This window comes from Saccostrea echinata, unplaced genomic scaffold, assembly GCF_033153115.1.
Source record: "Saccostrea echinata isolate AGI-Se365-2 ecotype Australia unplaced genomic scaffold, CSIRO_AGI_Sech_v1 ptg000029l, whole genome shotgun sequence".
NCBI lineage: Eukaryota > Metazoa > Mollusca > Bivalvia > Ostreida > Ostreidae > Saccostrea > Saccostrea echinata.
Window position 1 is genome coordinate 30,560,090 of NW_026889778.1, and position 23,457 is coordinate 30,583,546.

The 23,457-nt window shown below is 33.3% G+C and overlaps 1 protein-coding gene and 1 long non-coding RNA gene across 3 annotated transcripts in view; both read left to right on the forward strand.

The window, feature by feature from the left end:
* Window positions 1-23,457, forward strand: part of LOC133195809 (ubiquitin carboxyl-terminal hydrolase 15-like) — a 427,782-nt gene that overhangs the window by 153,548 nt on the left and 250,777 nt on the right. The gene's annotated exons all lie outside the window — the stretch shown is intronic.
* LOC133195825 (uncharacterized) lies at window positions 15,731-18,091 on the forward strand. Its single transcript, XR_009722244.1, has 3 exons — window positions 15,731-16,430; window positions 16,857-16,945; window positions 17,278-18,091. It is a non-coding gene; the product is annotated as an uncharacterized LOC133195825 (long non-coding RNA).

Genomic DNA, 23,457 nt, shown 5'->3' on the forward strand with positions numbered 1-23,457 from the left:
TATCATTTTGTGAGCTCAATCAAGTTTCTATTCTGCTTTTCAAAAGAAACATATCCTTGTAAAGTGATGTAGTAGTGAACAAGATAGAAAATTACAGCTCTAACAAATGCGTATCTTCAATAATTTAAACAATGCTTCCTTTGTCCCATTTCATAGAATAGCTACTATATCACCAATACAAGTCCAAAATCTTTCTGTTCCTAAATCTATAACAGGCAGAATATACAAGTCAACATTCATTATTATCATAACCTTTCAAAACATAGACAAGAATTAGTAATATTTATTTTTTGCAAATTGTATGAGGAAGATAAAAAATATCAAGAGTTTTAGCACTCTGTTGGCTGTTGTCTCATGACAGCAGGTGTGACCCCTGAAAGAACCCTGTATGTTAAGGCCATAAGCACTGAGCATACACCTATATATTTCAAAGTATAGGAGCCCTTGATAAAACTGCTTTCAAATTGATATAGTTGTTTAGCGAATCTTTAATTATAAACAAAACAAAAAAAGTTAATTACAGCTAAACTTCGAAATCTCGAACACGGATATCTCGAATACCCCAGATATGTCGAAGTAAGACCGCGGTCCCGACGAAATTTGCTTTATAAATTATTAAAATAACCCCCTCTATGTCGAACACGGTAATGTCGAATACCCCGGTTTTCTCGAAGTAAAATTGTGTACCCATTCATTAAAATCACATGCGTTATCTCGAAGTCAGGATAATTTTCCGCACTGATGATCAAGTCCGTTAGGTAAACTGGACACTCTTAATTGATAACACCCACCTGTCTGTCACGCACGGGTTACCTGTGTTCCGGTGATCAACAGATAATAGCGCGATAATTATACGAAGTGTATGTATGGCTTACCCTGAATTTAATTATGCAAGCCAAGGTTGTGTGTATTGGTCTAATGCATACGTGTGGATGACACGTTGTTTTGTGGCTTGCAATTGGGTACGTTTATCATGATAACCGCTATTTAATGCTATGTGAAATATGCGCGCATACATAGTTTATGCATATGAAAGTGAAAATCATAAACATCGAAGTAAAACAAAATTCTGTAATTTAATGCAATTAGAATTTATTTTTCCTGTATGAGCGTGCAGAATTTACAATCGTCCATACACACCATCATGTAAGCGTGTGTCGCAGTAAAAACTTGTGCTATAGTGTCCTGTGATTCAGTGTTGTTCTGTTGTTAGACAAAAGTGCGTGATTTTTCTTTTGCATTTGATTTTATTATGGTAAAATAATTTTCTTTTAACTGATTATACATGTATGAACATGTTTTTCTTGTACAAGAAAATGTATATTTCGTTTTCGTTATTCTGACAGCGACCGGTTTTAAATTTACAATGCATAGACGATATCCGGTTATGTATACATGGGAAACGATGCTAGCGGTTGACATGCCGCGTTGGTAGAAAAATCATACTTCTGTGCATATTATACAAAGTTTTTTTATTTTGTGAATTATAAAGAGGATGTAAAAATCTTTTTATTGCTAAATACATGTACATGTTTATCAAAGAAATCGTATACAGAATTTCAAACAAGAAGGAAATTGACATGTTTTTACAATTAAGTACATGTTCACTGCACTAAGTTTATTTGAAGTTCATTTGAATTATAACCCTCGATATGTCGAACCCCCGGATATCTCGAAGTTCATCAACGGTCCCGTCAACTTCGAGATAACGAAGTTTAACTGTATTATGCTTTAACGTGTATGACGTCATATATATTATTAATATGCTTCAGGAACAGAAAATGACTTTTTAGAGTTCATTATATTCAAAATTATTAATGTTTAATGTGAAATTAAAAATATTACTTCAAAGCAACAAAACTCAAAATATTTCATATTTTGGGGTTTGGGTGAAAAGGGGGGGGGGGGGGGGGGTATTGTTCTTTTTTGATTTCCTAATTACTATTTATACATGTACATGTCTAAATATTGCCTGATTGTACTTTATGAACAAAAAAACCTGTACATCGGCACTGAATTAAATCTACTTCAAGCTATTAAGACAGTTAATTTTACAGACAGACGAACATTCTTCAAATTTTTCCTTCTTTTTCTATGAAATTGATATTTCCACTGTATAAATCAAATTTCCAAACAAATTTATTGCAGAATCCGAGAAAATTTATGAATTCCTTAAGCTTTTTTAATATGTTCATTATTATGGTCAGATTTAAATCGTTGATCTTTAACCTCCTATTATTTTTTATTTTGATCATAGAATTTTCTACGACCAGATGAAAATAGTTGCTTAATAATATACCAGGGTCTTTCAGATGAGACCTTAAAAACTGAGGTCCCGTTTCGCGGTGGGCATTGGCAAGTTAAAGAACCCTAACTGCTCAATGGCCCTGAGTGCCGAGAATAGGTCTAAATTTGAATCCCTTCACTGGCGTACGGTGATGTCTCTATATGAGTGAAATATTCTTGAATGGGAAGTTAAACAACATATGATCAATAATATACCTGCATGTCCAAAAAAGTATAGATTAGCCTTAGGGTAGGATGGTGCATTAATTTCAAAATTTTGATGGTTTTGTCACTCCACTATGTATCTGTACAGATAAAAGACTTCAGATAGGTTAAAGAGTGTCATCAAGTGAAAATGGATTGTCAGGATCCAATTTCTGAAAATAAGTTTTTGATGGTTTCTGAAAGAGAAAGTCCTGATGAATATTTTGACACCAATTTTTTTTAACTCTACTGGTAAGAGACCCTAGAAGTTTATGCATAAAAAAGGTGTACATTGTCTATCCATGCATCCTTCTGTCTCTTTCTGTCTCCCTACATCCAATATATAGATTTGTGTATCCCTACATGTTTATCTACTGTGATAAAAAGAGGGAGATTCAGACCTCAAAAGTGGTAGCATTGTGTGCAGTATTTTTACACTTGGATTTTGAGAAATTGAGAAGATATATACCGTACATGTATGATATGGCTTCAAATGACCACTGCAATAATTTAAATATCAACTGCAGTGAAGTAGACAAAAAACATTTCACATAAATTATGCAAATAAATATTCTTCATGCTCATTACAATATTGAAAGCTTTGACTAGCTGCTTGACTTTGTTGATATAGTCTATATAGTGTGATATAGCTTATATAGTCTGGAAGCAATATACATTTAGTTGTCAAAAAGATATAATGCTAGAAATGTTTTTTTTCATCCATATATCCCAACTATATGTCATGCCTTACTTGAAATTGATTCCTTTCCAGTTCTTGAGTGAATGTCATGTTTAGTGTTTGCTCCATTTTTAGCTCACCTGAGCTGGAGTTTCAAGTGAGCTTTACTAATATTTTGTCAGGTGTCCATCTAGCTGTCCATCCACCTGTCTGTTTGTAAACTTTTCACATTTTGTACTTCTTCTCAAGAATTGTTTGGCCAATTTCAACCAAACTTGCCACAAAGTATCCTTGGATAAAGGGAATTGAAGTTTGTTCAAATAAAGGACCATGCCTTCTTCCAAGGGGAGATAATTGCTTGCTACCCATTGCTTACATAGTAACAAATTAATGGCATCTTCTCAAGAACAACTGGGCTAGAAAATATGAAACTTGTGTGAAATCATCCTTAGGCCATCATTAAAAATATCTTTGTTTCCCCTAACCCAACCCTAAATCCTCAAGTTGGGTAGGTGGGTAGGTAACTTAATTTTTCCCTGACAGCAGTAATGAGAATACATTCTGAAAAATTGAATAATATCTTTATAAATAAGAAAGAACAAATGAACCAATTTTTAAATTGAATATCATACAAATGAAATTCAAAAGCAATATGTATGGTAAATTAATTCACAAATATTATTCATTTGAACATGTGAAATATCTCAGGCAAGTATAAATTTATTGAAATTGAATATTTACAAAAAGACAAGATTAGCAAATACTCAACCATCGGACAACCGAGTGTATTTTTAAAACCTAATATTTTCAAGTGCTTATACACAGGCAAAATGTCAAGGGCCTCACATGGCACAGTTATTCTAGAGTGTTTTGTTTTGGAGTCAGGGCGTAATTTAGGAGCTTATTCTAAGTCACAGGTCCCGATGTGGGATGTGGAGACTGGTCAGTCGAAGGAAACCGTAAAAACATAGGTCCAGAGTCACAGTATAGATGTTGGCACGAAGATACCTTACTGATGCTTAATGATCAGTGGCCATAGGTGCCAAGTAAAAGTCTAAATTTTGAGCCCTCCACCAAGTAGATGTTCAAATGTTGTTGCCCAACAATTTTTAAATGGATTTCAAAGCAAAGAAACAATCTATTGTTAAGGGCCCAACTAAAGAAAACTGCACTGGACGTCAGGAGGCTGTACCACAAGCCAATTTTAAAGATTTCAACACTATTTGGAAAGAGTGTACATGTATAAACAGTATTTTATTCAACCAAACCATATCTAAAAAACAATTAAAATGCCATATTAATATCTAATGTTAAAGTCATGAAGTTTAAACCATAAATAAAAGGCATGAAGAAATCTGAATTATATTTATCAAGATGAAATAATTATACAAAGACATATATATTTAAACTCCCATGGTCCCATATAGTAAAAATAGAATCATACATAAACTGTTTATTAGATCCAAACGAATGAAATGCAGTGAAATTTATTGATATGTATACACAAGGTGGGCCCCTCATCTGCTCATGAGGCAGGCTTTGCGATGTTTACTATGTACATGTACCTTAATTTTAGTAGACACATTTGTAAATACCATTGAAACACTCCTAAGTCATGGTATATTTAATTCATGAAATGTTTCAAGAGTGTAGGATTCTAATAAGTTAAAGATATATAATAAGATTCATGGTTGTAGGCCATATACATATATTTTTTTTATTGCTTGTCAAGGAATTTCTGGTAGCTGATAGTGCCCCCAACTGAAAATGTGTGGTTGTGCACCCCCAAACTGAAATTGCCTCCTACAGGCCTGAGATTGATACGTCTCTGTTGGTTTATAACAGGAACTAACCCTCTGTGATCACATGTTGTGGGCGCCAAATCAAGAGTAGAACAAAAGCCACCATATTATGATAAAAATGGATTTTGATGACATTGTATTTTATAAAGTTGATAAACAATAAAAAAAATATTTGAATAATCTTATTAAAGAAAACTTTTCAGTCGGCGCAAATGAAGTGGGTCAGTTGCATTAGGGGAAACAAAGGTATTTTTTATTTGGGCCTTCAGTAGGGTAGATTTAAATTTTTACAAATCATGACCCCCAGGGTAGGGTGGGGTGACAATGGGTGCTCAAGCTTTAACAATAAAAACTTCTTCTCAGGAACAGCAAAACCATGATTGTCATAAATACATGTATATGGACAATTATTGCATTTTTAGTTCACCTCAATGAAGTCAAGATGAGCTTATGCTATACTCACACATTGGTGTCAGCGTTAGTGTCTGCATCCCAGTTAAAGTTTTAGGAGCAAGTCCATTCCCAAGTAACTATAAGCCCTGCCTGGACCAAACTTGCATGGATGATGCATCTAGGGATGGACACTACCACACTTGCTTCAAATGCTGGATCTGATGAAGATTTTCCAGCTGAGTGACCAGGTTAAAGTTTTTGGAGCAGGTCCATTCCAAAGTACTGTACGTGTACATAAATTGGTGTATTCAAAATTTAGCGCAGTCACTGGGTAACGAGTTGTTGACGTAATCATGAATTAGTGCTACACATGTCTGGGCCGTGTATTGTATATATAAATGATTTCTAAGCGGTATTTATAAATTAGCACATTGTTGTCTGTGCCAAAGCCGCTAAAATATGAAGCCCGCTTTTTAGAATACACGTACAGTAACTTATAAGCCCTACCTGGACCAAACTTGCATCTAGAGATGTACATTAACCAACCTGCTTTGGATGCTTGATTTGACGTAGATTTTCCATATCAGTGAATTTAAGCTATATTTTTACCAAATCTGCATGGATGATGTATCTAGGGATTGACATTTCCAGACTTGCCTTGGATTCTGAATCTTAGTCGGACTTACATTTTCCAGATGAGTGACCAGGGTAATTTTTTTGAAATAGCAATATAATATTATGGCCTAGCTGTTATGATTAATTTGCATAGATGGTGCATCTAAGGACGAAAACTTCCAAACTTGCTGTGGATGTTGGAACTGACCAAAATTTTCTTGATTACTAAACAGGTTAAAGGTTTTTTGAGCAGGTCTATTTCTATAACTATGGTAACTATATGTCCTACTTCAACCAATTTGCATGTACCGTATATACTCCCCTATAAGTCGGTTTTTTGGGAGTTAAACTTTGGTCCAAAAACCCCTGTCCGACTTATAGGCGAGTTATAAAAATATTGGTATTATAGCGGGTCAATCCCTTTAATGTAAGCTTAAAAAATAAAACCGACTTATAGCCGGACCGACTTACAGGCGAGTATATACGGTATGTTCAGGGGTGTGCACTAACCATCGCCTGACGCCTGGGGCTACCAATTTTAGAGGTCAGGCTATCATAAATCTATACTGCGTTAGCCCATCGGGCTAGTAAATCTAAAACAAAAGTATACATGTATTTACGTAGACTGAATTGATGTACGAATTGACTTTGTTGTGAAATCATAATCTTTAATTTGTTTTAACCTATATGTTTTGTGTGTTGCTATCATCAGTCGTTTCAGTGACAATTATAGTCGATAAGAATAGGGAGAAGTGCCTGACAATAACAAAGCCCAAACCATTATTTGTTTTATTTATTTCAACTTAAATTTATTTTTCCTTTTTGTTATACATGTATTGTTTTTGATAGGTAAAGGGCTAGTGACTGGCAACCTTGGGCTAGTAACTTTGTTACTGCCACTAGCTCGATGGGCTAGTAAATAATTTTTGTAATTGCACACCCCTGATATTGATCTTGGGATGTACACTAACTAGAAAAAGAATATGATGTGAGATTTGTCTTACTTATAGATAACATTCGTACAGATGAGCTTCGCAATCTTTGATTACCTCTGTGTTTAGCTCACCCGAGCCGTAGGCTCAAGTGAGCTTTTCTGAACACATTTTGTCCAGCATTCGTCTCTCTGTTTGACTGTCTGTCTGACCCTCTGTCTGTCTATCCATCTGTTTTTTCAAACCACAGGGCCAATTTCAACCGAACTTGCCACAAAGTATCCTTGGGTAAAGGGGATTCAAGTTTGCTCAAATGAGGGGCCATGCCCTCTTTTAAAAATCTTCTCAAGAGAGATGAAACTCATGTGGAAACATCCTCAGATAGCGTAGATTCGAATTTGTCAAAATCATGACCCCCAAGGGTTTAGGGCGGGGCCACAATGGACGATCAAAGTTTTACGTAGGAATATATAGGAAAAAATCTTTAAAAATCTTCTTGTCAAGAACAGCAAAGCCATGATTGATCACATTGATATGGAATCATCCTCAGGAAGTGTAGATTCAAGTTTGTTCAAATGATGACCCCTGGGGGTAGGGTGGGGCCACAATGGGGGATCAAAGTTTTACATAGGAATATATAGGAAAAAATAGGAAAAATCTTCTCAAGAACAGCAAAGCCTTGTTAAGTCATATTGATAAGGAAGCATTCTCAGATAGTGTAGATTCAACTTTGTTTGAATAATGACCCCCAGGGGTAGGGTGGGGCCACAATTGTTGATCAAAGTTTTACGTAGGAATATATAGGAAAAAAAACTTTAAAAATCTTCTTCTCAAGAACAGCAAAGCCATGTTTTGTCATAGTGATATGGAAGCATCCTCATGTAATGTAGATTCAAGTTCGTTCAAATCATTACCACTGGGGGCCACAATTGTTGATCAAAGTTTTACATAGGAATATATAGGAAAAAACTTTAAAAAATCTTCTTCTCAAGAATAGCAAAGCCATGATTAGTCTTACTGCTATGAAAGCATTCTCAAGTAGTGTAGATTCAAATTTGTTCAAATCGTGAGCCCCAGGGGTAGGGTGGGGCCACATTGAGGGATCAAAAGTTTTACTTAGGAGTATAGGGAAAAAAAATTAAAATCTTCTTCTCAAGAACAGCAAAACCATGTTTTGTCATATTGATATGGAAGCATCATAAGGTAGTGTAGATTCAAGTTTGTTCAAATCAAAACCCCCCCCGGGGTAGGATGGGGCCACAGTGGGGAATCAAAGTTTTACATTGGAAAATATATAGGAAAAAATCTTTTCAATAACACAAAAACCATGTTTAGTCATATTGATATGGAAGCATCCTCAGATAGTGTAGATTTTAGTTTGTTCAAATGACGATCCCTCCCCCCCCCCCCCCCCCATGGGGGGGGGGGGTAGGGAGGGGCCACAATGGGGGATAAATTTTTTTAACTAGGGAATATATAGGAAAAAATCTGCTCAAGACATATGTTATATTGATATGGAAGCATTTGCAGGTAGTTTAAAATTCAAGTCCCCCCTCCATTTTAACTTTTCAATACTAAACTGATTTATGCGTTTTCCTAGCCAAGTTTGCTCAGGTGAGCAATGTGGCCCATGGGCCTCTTGTTTTTTTCTTTTTAGCTAACGGCAATCTTGACATTATACATTGTCTTTATCCTCGCAGAACTAAATTTATTTCAACAAAGCATGAGATATTGTTAAATTTCAGTTTGAACCATAAGTTAATCATGTCTTTACACATTGCGGTAATGTTCACAGAGAAAATATTATTGTGTACAGAGCACAAGTTATTATAACATAGTTACCAACAGGATTGATATTTCCTTTTTTAACTCTCAATTAATTACAGAGGAGGCCGATAAATATAAAGTAAAATTACAATTAACAAGCTTTTAATGACTAATCAACACACAACTATACATATGAAAGATGAATCAGATGTTCAAGGGTTATAAATCGACCGCTCAGTTATCATAATGAAAACAATCAAAACCATTTAAAGAAGGGCAGGAAATAAATAATGTTAAAATGAATTTCCACTGTGTTATTTGATACCAAAATATATTTTGTTTCATTGTTATTAAATTGCTTTTTTTAAACTGAATGTCTGGCTGATTAGGTAGTATGATTACACAAGCACATGGAAAAGGAATGTGTAATTGTTTATAAATAACATTGTTAATGGCGCTGAGCATACACGAAGATGATGAATATGCAGCTCAAATTAATTTTATTAACTGGCTTTTCAAAATAATTTAGCTATCAACAGATTATAAATATAACATTTTTTAACAAGTTTATGTTCCAGTAATAATTTACCAAGGTTTTAAAGAAAGGGGTGAACAACAAGAAATTTTCTATGTCTCTAGGTAATACTTCGGTATGTCCATATGATAGCTGTGCTTCACCTGAAAGGAAAGAAAAACCTGTCAAAATCCTACCATGGTTTAAAATATGCACCCCTTTTCACACACAAAAAAAGTATTCTAGGAAAATTGCATTTTATATAAAACTCAACAATGTTAGATCATGGGGACTGACAACTGACTTACAGTGCGTTAATTTAACTGATCTGTCTCCAGGGTATTGGAGATAAGCATTAAAGTATACATGGTAACACTTAAGAAGCAAACAAAGTAATAAGAGATGCATGACTGATAAAATATATACATGTACATGTAGTAAACAACATACACATAGAAAACAAATATTAACCCCCTGGAGAAAACTTGGGGGTTATTGGTTAAAATATGGAAATTTTCAAGCATTTGTAACATTTGTACACCAAAACAGCACACCAAAACAGCCAGATGCAACATGACTGAGTGAAATGAATGTTGACCTGTGTAAGCATGATGAAGTAAGCGTGTTCACATGTAAAAATGTAAGTCAAGTGTTACCGCACTATATTGTTAATGAATGCACTGCTGTTTCCAAGAGAGTTTTTGCTTACACCCTAGTAAGAAATAGACTGGAACATTTCGCAACAAAACATGTCTCGCCCTATGACAATGAAGGAGTCTGATACTTGTACCATTTATGTTTATTAAACAATCTTTAAAAATATTGGTTTTCTTATATTTGTAGTTTTCTATTGTTCAAGTCGGAGATGAGCCCACATCCAAAGAAAAAAAAATGCGATGTAAAACTTTCTATAAATATTGATTGCTTTAGTTAGGCAAGCTTCTTGAAAAGTTATTGCTTATAACACAATATTTATTACCGCTGTGCAATCCCTCTAACTTCTCATTCCTGACATACATAAAATATATATGAAATAACAGTTTTTAATTTGAAGTGTTTAACAGATAAAGTGTAAACATAGACCCAATGTTTATGGCAATCCTAAGAGTTGAATATCTAAAAAATAGTTTAAGAAGTTTTAAAAACAAATTATATATTTTGCAATCTAATAAGACTCTTTATTAGCCCTATCAATTTCATAGAAAAATAAAAAAGTTTGAAAAAATTGAAAATCACTTCCGTGAGTGACCAGAAGTGCCGATGACGAACGAAAAGTAGCGACCAGGCTAGTATCTATCACGATCTATAATCCCTAAAAGTTTGACATTGATATCTCTTGTCATTCTTGAGATCATCCGCGGACAAAATGTCATTTTGAAATCAGGAAATGGTCTGTAACTTGGCACTGGAGGTGAATTTTCAGATTTTCTCTTGGATATTGTAAATTTATGTTACAACACATAATTCCTGAAAATTTCATGTAAATCCATCCAACAGTGTTTGAGAAATCCTGTGCACAAAATTAGAAAGTCAAAAAAAAAAATAATAATAACTAGATTCTCGTTGTGAGCAACGAGAGGTCTTCTGTCCGAATAACAATCCTTATATGTGATGTTTTTGCATGTAAAATTACATTATATTTTCTTGTAGTAAAGATGCCTTAAAATATATCATGGGTCTTTCAAAAATGCAAGAATTTTAAGATTTATTTTAAAAAATGAAAATAGCGCAGAATTTACACAGAAAAACGCCAAACATCATTTATAAAGATACCAATTACGACTCATTCGTCACATTTAACAGTTAAACGCTTCTTAAATGAGCCGTCCCATGCGAAAAGGGCCCTTATGTATTTTGACGTCATAATGAGAAAAACGCTGGTAAAGATAACGTCATAAAATGCAAGTTGCGTATGTTAAATTTTCCAACATTTTTACCTGAGCTCTATCAACTTATTTCATTGTTGTTTATATCATTTAGAGCAAATGAAATATCAGGGGAAAAAAGTAAATATGAATTTTTAGAGCTAAGTTCCATATAAATGGACATTTCCAATATTGAATATTAAATTTTGCTGATATAATGCGGTGCTATTTTTTTAATCCGAGTTTTCATACATTGAAAGTGATCGTACATGCACATAATTGATATATACCTCCACATGTACACATCCTTTTTAACACAAATTCATATTAACCGAAGTGAAATACTTTATAATAAATGAAAAGAAAAATCTTAGACCGTTCCCAGCATATAGGTTTATATATGCGATTAAGATTTTGTTCAGCTCTATACATGTAGCAAATGACGAAGTTTGAAAAGGTTGATTCTTTGTGAAGCATAAATTTAATGAAAATAACATCTGATTTATTTTTTCAAAACAATTATAAACACGATAGATGACGATTTGCCTTCATCACGGTCATTTACGGGTCAATGTGTTCGTTGTCTCATTCAAGTACAGAACCGTCGGTTTTACTGTTTACGGAGACAGCCTTGCTTCTGGTTGAACGAGACTAATGTGTTTCCTAAGATACATAATTCTTGAAATTTGAGAATAAAATCTAGTATAATTTGTTAAAGTCTTGGACCAACCGTAAAAAAATGAGAAAAAAGTAAATGCTGCAACGAAAAAAAAAATTGACCAGGATTTTTTAAAAATGCATTAATATGGGTAGATTTGACTTTGCTACAAATAATGGGGCTGGGGTTGTTAGAGGTGGTGCAATTAGCCATTCAGTGAACATCTTCATTCTATATCAATCAATTACCATTGAAAAATTATGTATGGACACCCCCCCCCCTCCCAATACAACATGCCTTTATTTAATTCCTAGTAAATAATGCTTTATTATGTATAAAACCCCCAAATTACGGGGAAATTAAACCTGAAAGATTGAACACATATTTACTTCCCTGTAATATTGCACCTGATTATCATTTTAATTTCTTAGTACAAAGATGAAGTGTTTGTCTGCTTTAAAGGTTATGAAAATAAATACCGGGTCATTTTTGTGTAGGAAGGTTTGCAATAAGTTCAGTTTAATCTTTGAATTGTTTTAAAATATAATGAATGACTGCTTATTTTTTTTAAATGAATCATATTTCTTTAGGCATGTACGTAACAACTTTTTTTCAGGGAAAAAGGGAGACTTAAAATGACAAGTTAAAAATAAACAAAACAAAAAACAAAAAAACAAAAAAAAAAACAAAGAAAGAAAAATTGTATTTCGGTAAGGGGTTAATCCCTTTTCGACAAAAAATGGCAGTGCTCAGCAATGTCGGCGATACCACCAGAGGTTACTCAGTAGATAGATACAAAAATATCCAATCGTCCAAAATCAGACCTAAGGTCAATGGGCGTTTCATAGATACTAGTACAACATGTCAAAATTTTATGAGCCTGAAATGACAGGTTGTTAGTGTCAGCGAAGAAAATTTGATTTCTTTCTAAATCTGAGATAAATACTTCTATCAACGTGCAAAATTGACTCTTGAAATAAATCTTAGTTTGAATATTATTTAAAAACATATATTCTTTTTATCAATTTAATTGCAAATCTTCATTTATTCCTTGACTACAAATTACTTAATTATTAGTGACACTTTCTGGATAACGGTTGTGAACTATAAAGGGACAGAGTGTAAATTGCCCTCAACACTTTTTAATGTCCTATATAAAAAAAATCAAGTAATTATTAAATTTAAACTTCTTTCATGTCCATGCATCTTATCTAAGCTTTTCACAGACTATGTAATTTACTCAACACGTCATTTTATCACTCAATTCGCTAATTGTTGTCAAAGAGTTCTGTTATATACCAGTATCTGAATTGTATGTGTCAGTTCAGAGGCCCGACGCATTACTGGCCACTTCCGTCTGTGTCCCCGCATACATTTCTTAAATGTTAAAATTGTTGTCCATTGATAAAAGCTTTAATAAACTTTGAAACTGATTTACTCGTTACTTTAGATTTATAATACATGTATGTGATTTCGGGAAGAGTCCTAGGAATACGGCACTACTACTTCCGGCCCACAGCGCCACTCATTTCACTGCCAACATTCCCTCTCTCTCGATCAACGACATATCTTATTAGACCCAAACTAAGCGATTATACTTCCACAAAATTTGAGAACCACAAATGTAGGCCTAAGCTTTTGATTTTTTTCTTCAAACGAAATTTAGCGAAAAAAAGGGGGGGGGGGGTACATGGTGAATCAATGTACATGTGACATTAAAAAAACTTCAAAATATATTCTGAACTTATAGTGACCGTATAAAGATATGATGATAATATGAAAATTACATCTTTATCCTCAGTTTTTGTAAGATTACATGTTCACTGCAAGACATACGAATATTGATCTGCTTAAGTCGGTACAGAGCAAATAGGTGGTGCAAATACTGTGACGGTTTACGCCAATATTGCAGGAAATATGGCCAACTTTAAAATAGTGTTTGTATGCCCTCTCGAGCTCTTGACTCAGGATGAAAAAATTAGGTCGGTAGGTAGATGAGAATTTTTTCCCCCGAAAAGTTTTAATATCAATATCGTAAGAAACATACATTACCCATGTAAAAGGGGTAAGGGATTGTCTCGGCACGTATTATTGCCTGTATCAATATCTACGAATGTAGGACAATTCATACATGTATGTTCACTATTGTAGGTACATATTGCCCCCTACCCCTTCCTCAAACTTCATTTAATTTGTCAGAAAACATCCTCAAACTTCATTCTTTTAACTTGTCAGAAAATTTTAAATGGATTGTGTTACTGTAGATGCCCCCCTCCCCCCCTTGCCGATCAATTTTCTGTATCCGCCCTTCAAGCTTTCTTTCATAAATTTATTTAGGTCATGAATAAAACAAAAAAAAAAAAAATATCCTTATGATGAAAAATTATCAAACAATGAACTCTATAATTACAAGGAAGACGCAATGTTATCAGTCTTATCTTATGGATTCTGTTTAAAAAAAAATTAAAAATATTTTTCACAAACTACAAGTAAATAAAATACAAGTCTATAAAGTATCTCAACATATATCTTTTATTTGTTTGTTTTTTTATTTAATATTAACTTTTCTCTGAACCGTATATCTGAGCATATAACAATGAAACCATTTTGACAAGTGTATGATTTAGATATACTTTAACGAAAAGAATTAAATTAAATAGTGCATGTAGAAGAAAAGGAGAGGATTTATGCATAAATTTTTCAAGTATGTTTTCATGTGATAAAGTAAGGTTTTTTCCAATCAGATACGTATTTCAAATATATGATATAAATTTTATGATATAAAAGCTTCAGTTTGAATGTCTTTTTTCAACGTCATTTTACAAGGTAATTTTAACATTTTCTAAACCTTTGATTCCCTATATCTTAGTAATTATTCTGAATATTTGAATCAAACTTTATATTTGGTTATTTTACACTACCCATACCGAAATAAGTTATAACTAAGTTATAACTTTTCTGTAACTTTTTTGTACCTCAAGAAAAAGTTACATTTTAGTTATAACTTTTCTGTACCTAAAATGGACTTAGCCATTTTTAGATGTAACTAAAATATAACTTTTCTGGACTTTGTCATTTTACTGTATAACTTTTTTGTACCTTTTTGAACTTAGCCATTTTCTGGTGTAACTAAAAGATAACTTTTCTGGACTTTGTCATTTTACTGTATAACTTTTTTGTACCTTTTTGGACTTAGCCATTTTCAGATGTAACTAAAACATAACTTTTCAGGACTTTGTCATTTTTCTGTGTAACTTTTTGTACCTAATTTGGACTTAGTCATTTTGCAGAGTGGCTACTTAGTTAAACTGAATATTTTGGTGGTTTTTTTTTTTTTTTTTTTTTTTTTTTTTTACCATACACCTAAATTAAATTTTTTTTTTATATAACTGTTGAAATTTAATCATATAAAATAATAAATAAGCATGATTATATTAGTATAGTAATACAGTTTTACATACCTGTAATATCTACAGAGTATATGAATAAAAAGGTGGGGATGATTAAGGGCTACATAAAGGTACCACTGTTTATATGCAGAATTTTCTTTATCTAAAAATTATTCATATAATGAATTGCATTATATACTGCTATTACTTACGCAGACATTTATTTTTCTGTTTTGTTGTGAGTTGAGATTTTTTTTTTAAAGAAAAAGGGAGGCTTCTTAGACATCTTTAATACCAATGTTTTTCTCATCCATTGCAGTCCACAGCCACATCCACAGAAGAGATGTGAAGTTGAGACTTGTAGTAAATTACATCTGAAGTTGGGAATAAATCTCTCTCTCTCTCTCATTAATAAATATTGTTGTTTAATTAATATTTGTCTTGTAAGTACTAGTTTCATCTAAAGTTGGGAATAATCTCTCTCTCTCTCTCTCAGAAAATACGTATTATATAGATTTCATGTTTTGTAAATTATATGCATGTACATCTTAAGGTGGAATAATTTCCCTAATTCTGGAGAAATATAAATGTTCAAGAGATATAAACAGTGGTCAAATGTTATAATCTCATGAAGTCATTTAATATTTTTCACAGATTTTCTTCGTGTGCAAAACAGTGTTAATTTCCCCATTGTTTTCTCGTGACACAGGTGTTTGTACTAGATGACCTTTTTGGCCTACACTTCGTAAATTTCAGCTTGTGTATTACGCAATGGTACAATTTTACAAGGGTTGTTTGAAATCTAAAGTAAATCAATCGTAATAAGGGTGGCTAGAAAGATAAACAACAACATACAGTGTGTGTATGTTCATTTATTAACAGATATTACGATGTTGGGAATAAAGACTGCCAGTTATATTAAGATTTTAGCAGAAGACTAGGACATGTGGATTTTATTATCTGCCTGATTAAATAACCCAGTTTTACTAGTTATTTTCATAAATAAATAAAATATTAAATTCAAAATGGCGGCAACGACACAAATATGGCGGCAACGACGTCCGTTTTGTCCGTTTTGTTTGAACTCTATTTCAAAATTTTAACACCAACTGGCTTTTTAATATTTAAGATAAGTTTCAAAATACACAATTATGTTTATTTGGATTTAAAATAAATTAATTATGAATTATTTATTTATTTATTTTCAATCACGTGACTTATTCTAAGTCTCTGATTGGTCAACAACAGAGCGCGGATTTTTTCATGGACGATTTGAATGTTGGTGTGTTGAAAGTGTTGATAGAAAAACGATGACAAAATCATTCGGTAAGGCAATATTTATGTTAATATTTTGATGTTTTTGGTAGGAAATGTTTATTACCTCTAGATGGGCCTTCAAAAAAGAAGAAATATGTAGAATGAACAAAATTCTAGGCATGTGAATCTCAGATTTCTTGTTTGTTTTGATTGGTGTGTCAATGACAAAGACTGAAGTGAAGAAATTGAAACATAATTTTTTTTCAGCATTTAGTATGTGAACAAAAAATGTTATTCTTTGTCATATTTAATTCTTTAAATATTCCTATAGATCAGTTTAATTATTAAATGACCTATATTGTGTAATTGTTTAACAGATTCTCTGAACTGTTTTAATATTGTACATATTGTAGCCTTTAAACACCACATGATCATAACATGATATAGTGTACTGAAATGAGTAAAATAAAATTTATAATTTTTATTTAATTTCAGCAGTATACTGGTGCATTATTTCTTTCCATGAGCATCTCATGTCTGTGCCAAGCTGGAGTGAAATCCTTCAAAAATATCACCTGTTTTAGGTAAGTAAATAATCAAATCTTATTTTTATTTCAAATTCGATAAATCTAAAGCTAATTCCTATAAAGCTGTCAGGTTCTATATTGTTCTTTATGTTTAAAAATTTTTTTAATGCATGTGTATGTGATGAGTCTTGAGGTTGAATTTTCTCAATTACACAACAGAACTCTAATTCTTGTTTTCCAAGTTATAGATGCATATGCCTTGAATTTGAATGAATTGATATTAAAGAGTGGTTCCAATCTGATATGCTTTGAGTGCAGGAAACACTTTAACTTTTTTTTAAAAGAAAAAATTAAAATATTTAAAGTTTGAACCTTTTTAATTTTTGCAGAATTGAAGAAAAATGAAGAGAAGGTTGAAATTGCAAGCATATTTCAAATGAAGACTCAGACGACTACCAGTGCAGGCCATTGAGGGGCGCAGACCGTCTGCCGGCCAGCCTAGTCCCTCGACCAGCTCGGCCAAATACCAGTGCAGCCTGTCGAGGGGGACATACTGCTGGCCGGCCAAGTCCCATGACCACTTCAGCCTACTACCAGTACAACCTGTCAAGGGGCGCAGACTGCTGGCCGGACAGCCAAGTCCCTCGACCAGCTCGGCCGACTACTGGTGCAGCCCGTCTTTAAATAATCCAGATAAAAATCACAACTGTACATCCACAAGGATACCTGTGCAAGGACTTGGGTGGTATGCAGCTAAGAACTGTGACCGAAATCACTGCTTAGAACCTTCTTTTTTTTTTAAGTACAGCTAGATCATGGCGCTAACATGAAAAACTAGAGAGTTAAAATCTAGGCAGTGATGCCTATTTATAAAAGTTCACAAGAGTAGAATGCAGTTTACTAGGTAAATTTACAAAAACTCTTATGACTATATGCTAAAAAAATGTATTTTAAGAAAACAACCATTGTGAGAAATTTCAATCTGTTATGATGGCTTGATGAAAAATAAGGTAGACTTGAAAACATGAATGTGCATTCATTCAATTGTATTTGACAATGAACCAAGCTCTCTTAATCATGTTTATAAAATAAAATTGTAAGTGCTTTTAATTTTTTTTAAATAATCTTTTTTGTAAAAATTTTAATAATCTTTTTGTAAAAATTTTAATGAGTAGCTTTTTTAAAGCCTATAATTGAGTAATTCCACCAGAGGTTAACATGAAATGTATAATTTTATTGTAACTTTTATTAGGTATAACTTTTTGTAGTTATAACTTTTTTTTAGGTATAACTTTTCTGTAACTTTTTCATAACTTTTTCATAGTTATAACTTTTCTGTAACTTTTTCATAATCTTTAAAGGTATAACTTTTCATGGGTATAACTTTTTTTAGTTATAACTTTTTCATTACTTTTTATTAAGTATAACTTTTTTATAACTTTTTCCGGATATAACTTTTTTGTAACTTTTTCCACCGTTTATTTGGGTATAACTAAAGTATAACTTTGTAACTTTTTTATAACTTTTTGTGTAACTTTTAATAAGTATAACTTTTTGTAGTTATAACTTTTTTGTAACTTTTTGCACTTGCTGTATTTATGTTGAAATAAAAAATGAAAACTTATACAAAAGTTATAACTTTTTTGTAACTAAGTTATAACTAAATTATACCTCACTTAAAACAGGCGGTTCCAAACTCCGATAACTTAGTTATAACTTTTTTGTACCTTTTTTTAGTTACAAAAGTTATAACTAAGTTATAATTTATTTCGGTATGGGTATAGTCTATCATAATCCATTGAAAAGTCAATTTTGAAAATTTTTACCTTAAGGGCCCTTTTCGCATGGGACGGCTCAAATGTAATTTTACTTTTTATCGGCCTCTTATTATATTCATTAAGAGTTTAAAAAGGAAATATGAAATCTGTTAAAACTTAAATGTTAAAATTACTCGTGCTCTGTAGAAAACAAAAAGATGATTCTGCAAATCTAAAGGTCATGATCTATCTTCTCCAATAAGTCTCCAGTTCATATCTTTAGCTGTTTTTTAGAACATTCATCGACAAAAGTCCATTTAAAAATCAGGAAATAATCCATAACTTGGAACCAAAAGAGAATTTATCAAATTTTACATGTGATAAACAAAGTTTTCATTTAATGACTCATTTTTAGCTCACCTGAGCCAAAGGCTCAAGTGAGCTTCTCTGATCAAAATTTGTTCATTGTCTGTTGTTGGCGTCATTGTTGTTGCCGTAAACTTTACACATTTTCATCTTCTCCAGAACTACTGGGCCAATTTCAACCAAACTTGGCACAGAGTATCCTTGGGTGAAGGGCATTCAAGTTTGTTCAAATGAAGGGCCACACCTTTTTCCAAGGGAAGATAATTGCGAATATATAAAAAATTTATGGCATTTTCCAAAAATCTTCTCGAGAACCACTGTGTTAGAAAATATGAAACTTATGTGGAAGCATCCTCAGGTAGTGTAGATTCAAGTTTGTTCAAATCATGACCCCCAGGGGTAGGGTGGGGCCACAGTGGGCGATCAAAGTTTTACATAGGAATATATAGGGAAAATCTTTAAAAACCTCAAGAACAGCAAAGCCTTGATTGGTCATATCTACATGGAAGCATCCTCAGCTTTTCTGTTTATCTTGATCAGGAAACTACATAGTACATATTTTATTTCAATTTCAATAGCCCAGAAAAAAATTTAATGGAACAATCATGCCTGTAAAATCAGACATTGACAATTTTCTAGAGCAGATGTCACACATTGTATGCATTTGTTTCTTTTTTTTTTTTTTAGATATGAATTTAACATAGGTTGCGGGGTTGGTGAACTTTAAATATTGCTCGAAAACATATTATGAAAATTAGTTATTTGAATCTCCAACTCTTGTTGTACATTCTCTGAAAATTTTATAATATTCGTGTGCATCATTTTTGCGTTATTAAATTCCAAACATGCCATCCTTGTTCGTAACATTTTCTATGCTATTCAATTGAATTCTATAGGGAATACATCATTTTTGACTCGTTTTCAGGCAAGATTTCGTGTAAAAAAATCTCAGTAGTTTTTAAATGGTGCAGACGAAATTGTTCCCCCTTAGGTCATTTCACACAGAGATGATTTCCGATAAATCTATGTAAAAAAATTAATATGTCTTTGAGTTAGCTTTCTTGTAATTTAAATACGAATTATTGCTTTTAATTTGCAAAATGTAACATTTTTTAAGAATGACGCTATAAACTATCGCAGAAAAACAGAAAAAAAAAATAAGAAAGAAATTTATGTCTATATACATTTAATGTAAAATAAAAACAGGTGTATGAGTTAGGTAACAATAAATCTTGTCTGAAACACTTTATGGGTTTCAATTGTTTTTAAGATGTAACTAGAGATAGAGAGAGAAGGCTTGGGTGGGGCTTGCAGGTGCAGTACTCCTAGCATAATTCAGAGACTTTTTTACTTACAAGAATGGGGGAGGGAATATTAATTAGAGAATTTAATTAGGAAAAAAAGTTGTTTTTTTTTACATACTGGGAGCTAGTTCCTGTATGAGTGGATTTTTTGTATTTAATATGGATGGATTATATTTCTTATTCTTGAAAAAACTATACAAAACCCTTCTTTGTATACGGAATTTTCACATTACTGGTACGAGTACACACGCAGCATACGACTGCTCCTTTAATTAACATGATGTCGCAGTCTTATCACCACATTTCATCAGCGTTTCCCCCCCCCCCCCCCAAATGAATCCTATTCTGTTGGTAAATAAAAAAAAAATACCAAGAACTTCTCGCCCCCCCCCCCCCCCCCCCCACCGCCTCATCTCATCTTATCGACAGGCTAAAAAATAACTACTCAGATTGTTTGTTTGTTTGTTTGGTTTTGTTTAGTGACTTTTCAATTTATAGCGCAACTTGCTCGACCAGGTAAGCAAATAAGATAAAATCTGAAGCTAACAGCAGGCGCGGATCCAGGAATTTTTTCCGGGGGGGGGGGGGGGGGGGGGGGGCTTCCACCCCAGTCCAAAAAAAATCCAATCCAGAATTTTCTTCACAAGCAAAAAAAACAAAACAAAACAAACGTAAACTCCTTTCCCAAACGTATCAAACCCAGAAAATTTCTTGACAATCAAAGACAAAAACCCATAAAGTCCATTCCCAAATGTAAAAAAATGGTGATAATGATGGGGTTCACGTTTTCCTGGGGGGTCCAAAGTAATTTTTTATTTGCTTCAGTATATACTTTAAATGATTTTGCAAATTCCAGGTGGGGGGTCTGGACCCCCCAACCCCCCTCTAGATCCGCTCATGAACAGTATTGTACACGTGTAAGCTGTTACTTATTGAAGGTATGCTTTACACTTCATAGTACCTGAGCAGTTTTTCAATTGTGATATAGATATACATTTATTTTCAAAATTTCCTTTTTAAAAATAAAGTTTAAACTTTTGATTTAACAGCTGTAACTGCAGTTGTTTATATAATGACAGTTCATCAGAGTAACAAACTTTTTATTAAAATATGTCAAAGGGAAAAAAAATAATCATGCAGTTAACACTTGTTCCATATGTTTTCGTGACACTGTTAGGGTCTCAATGTGATGATAAATAAATGCTTTCTAATGCTTTAGATTTTCCAACATTTAAATCGTAAAAGTTTTTCTATTTGTGATAACTTCAGTTTGTTGTATTGAAGATTTAAAAAAAAATAATCGAAGATTTCTTACTCATTGTGACGTTAAATCAAATTTGCACAAGAAAGTCGCCCAAATCATATAAATTGTGTACCTTGTTTTAACAACGTCAACAAACCCGCAACCTACATTAAAGAAAATGCGTCCAAATTTACAGATATTTTTTTATACCCAACTAACCGATTACAGATTTTATACCCAATTACCATTGTTCCGAGCGAGTAATCGGTTAACTGGTAACAATTTGCCATCCCTAATTTCAACAAAGGTGCTATAAAAGAAATCTTCCTAAAAAGAGGATTAACAGCTAATTGCTGTTTTTCAAATGGAGTCATGCAGTGGCATTTCCTGTAATTGTTATGTTTTTTTGCCTCTTCATTACATTTATGCAAAGTATTTTGATAGTTGTATCCATAATTTTCCTTCGATCTTGAAACCTTACAGCTATAGATATTGAATTGCTGGACTAAATCCATCGCTAAAATCATGGATCCCCTAATTCACTGTCTTTTGATTAGTCAAATTTTAAAATGCGGTATTGCTTTTCTTAAAATATTTTCCTACATGGCTGCTTAGGACAGGCATGAACTGAGTAAACTCAGGTGAACTACTGCTATCTGTTTTCGTTTGTCGACATGCGATGTGCCTTAATTTCTGAACATTTTTTGCTTCTTCTCTGAAACTGCTCAACCAATTTCAACCAATTTTGGCACATAGCATATATTTTGATGAAGGGGACAAAAATTGTGAATTTCATGGCCCCATGCCCTCCTTTAGCCTGAGGGGTGGGGCAAAATTCACTAAAATTAATGCAATCTTTAAAAATCTTCTTTACTCCTATAGACATCAAGCAGTCAAACTGTTGGCATGATTGTAATGAGCATTGAGCCCTCTACAAAAATTGTGAAATTCATGGCCCCAGGGTCAGGGGGTTTGGTGCTAGGGTTAATTGGGCTCTGTTGAACATATAGTGAATATGCAATATTTCTTAAAAAATCATCTCCTCTGCTCCTGGGTATTCAGCAAACAAAAGCATAATTATGATGAGGAAGTGTGCCTCTTCTAAAATTTTGAATTTCATGGCCCCTGGGTCAGAGGTTCTGGTGTTAAGGTGGGGCTTTAATGATTATATAGTGAGAGTGCATTAACTATTTCCCCCTCAGAGCTTTCAAGATAAGGCGTTACTGTATACTCCCATAGTAAGCCACTGCTGCAGCCTTATCTCCACAGCAGTCTAGCATCAGTGATAACCCCATTTACTCAGGCATTTTCAGAAATAAAGAAAAAAAATCACAGTGCTTTATATTTATTAGGTCACCTGAGTCACTCAGGTGACCTATTGCTATCTGTTTTCATCCGTCGTTGTGCGGGTGTGCGTCGTGCATAAACTTTTCACATTTTCGACTTCTCAAGAACCACTGGGCCAATTTCCACCAAACTTGCCACAAACTATCCTTGGGTAAAGATGATTGAAATTTGTTCAAATGAAGGGCCATGCCTTCTTCCAAGGGGAGATAATTAAGAATAAGTGAAAAATTAATGGTATCTTTTAAAAAATCTTCTTCTCAAGAACCACTGGACCAGGTAAGATGAAACTTATATGGAAACATCATCAGGTAGTGTAGACTCAAATTTGTTAAAATCATGACCCCTGGGGGTAGGGTGGGGCCACAATGGACGATCAAAGTTTTAAATAGAGATATATAGGAAAAATCTTTAAAAATTTCTTCTCAGGAGAAGCTAAGCCCTGATTAGTCATATTTATATGGAAGCATCCTCAGGTAGTGTAGATTCAAGTTTGTTCAAATCATGACCCCCGGGGGTAGGGCGGGCCACAATGGATGATCAAAGTTTACATAG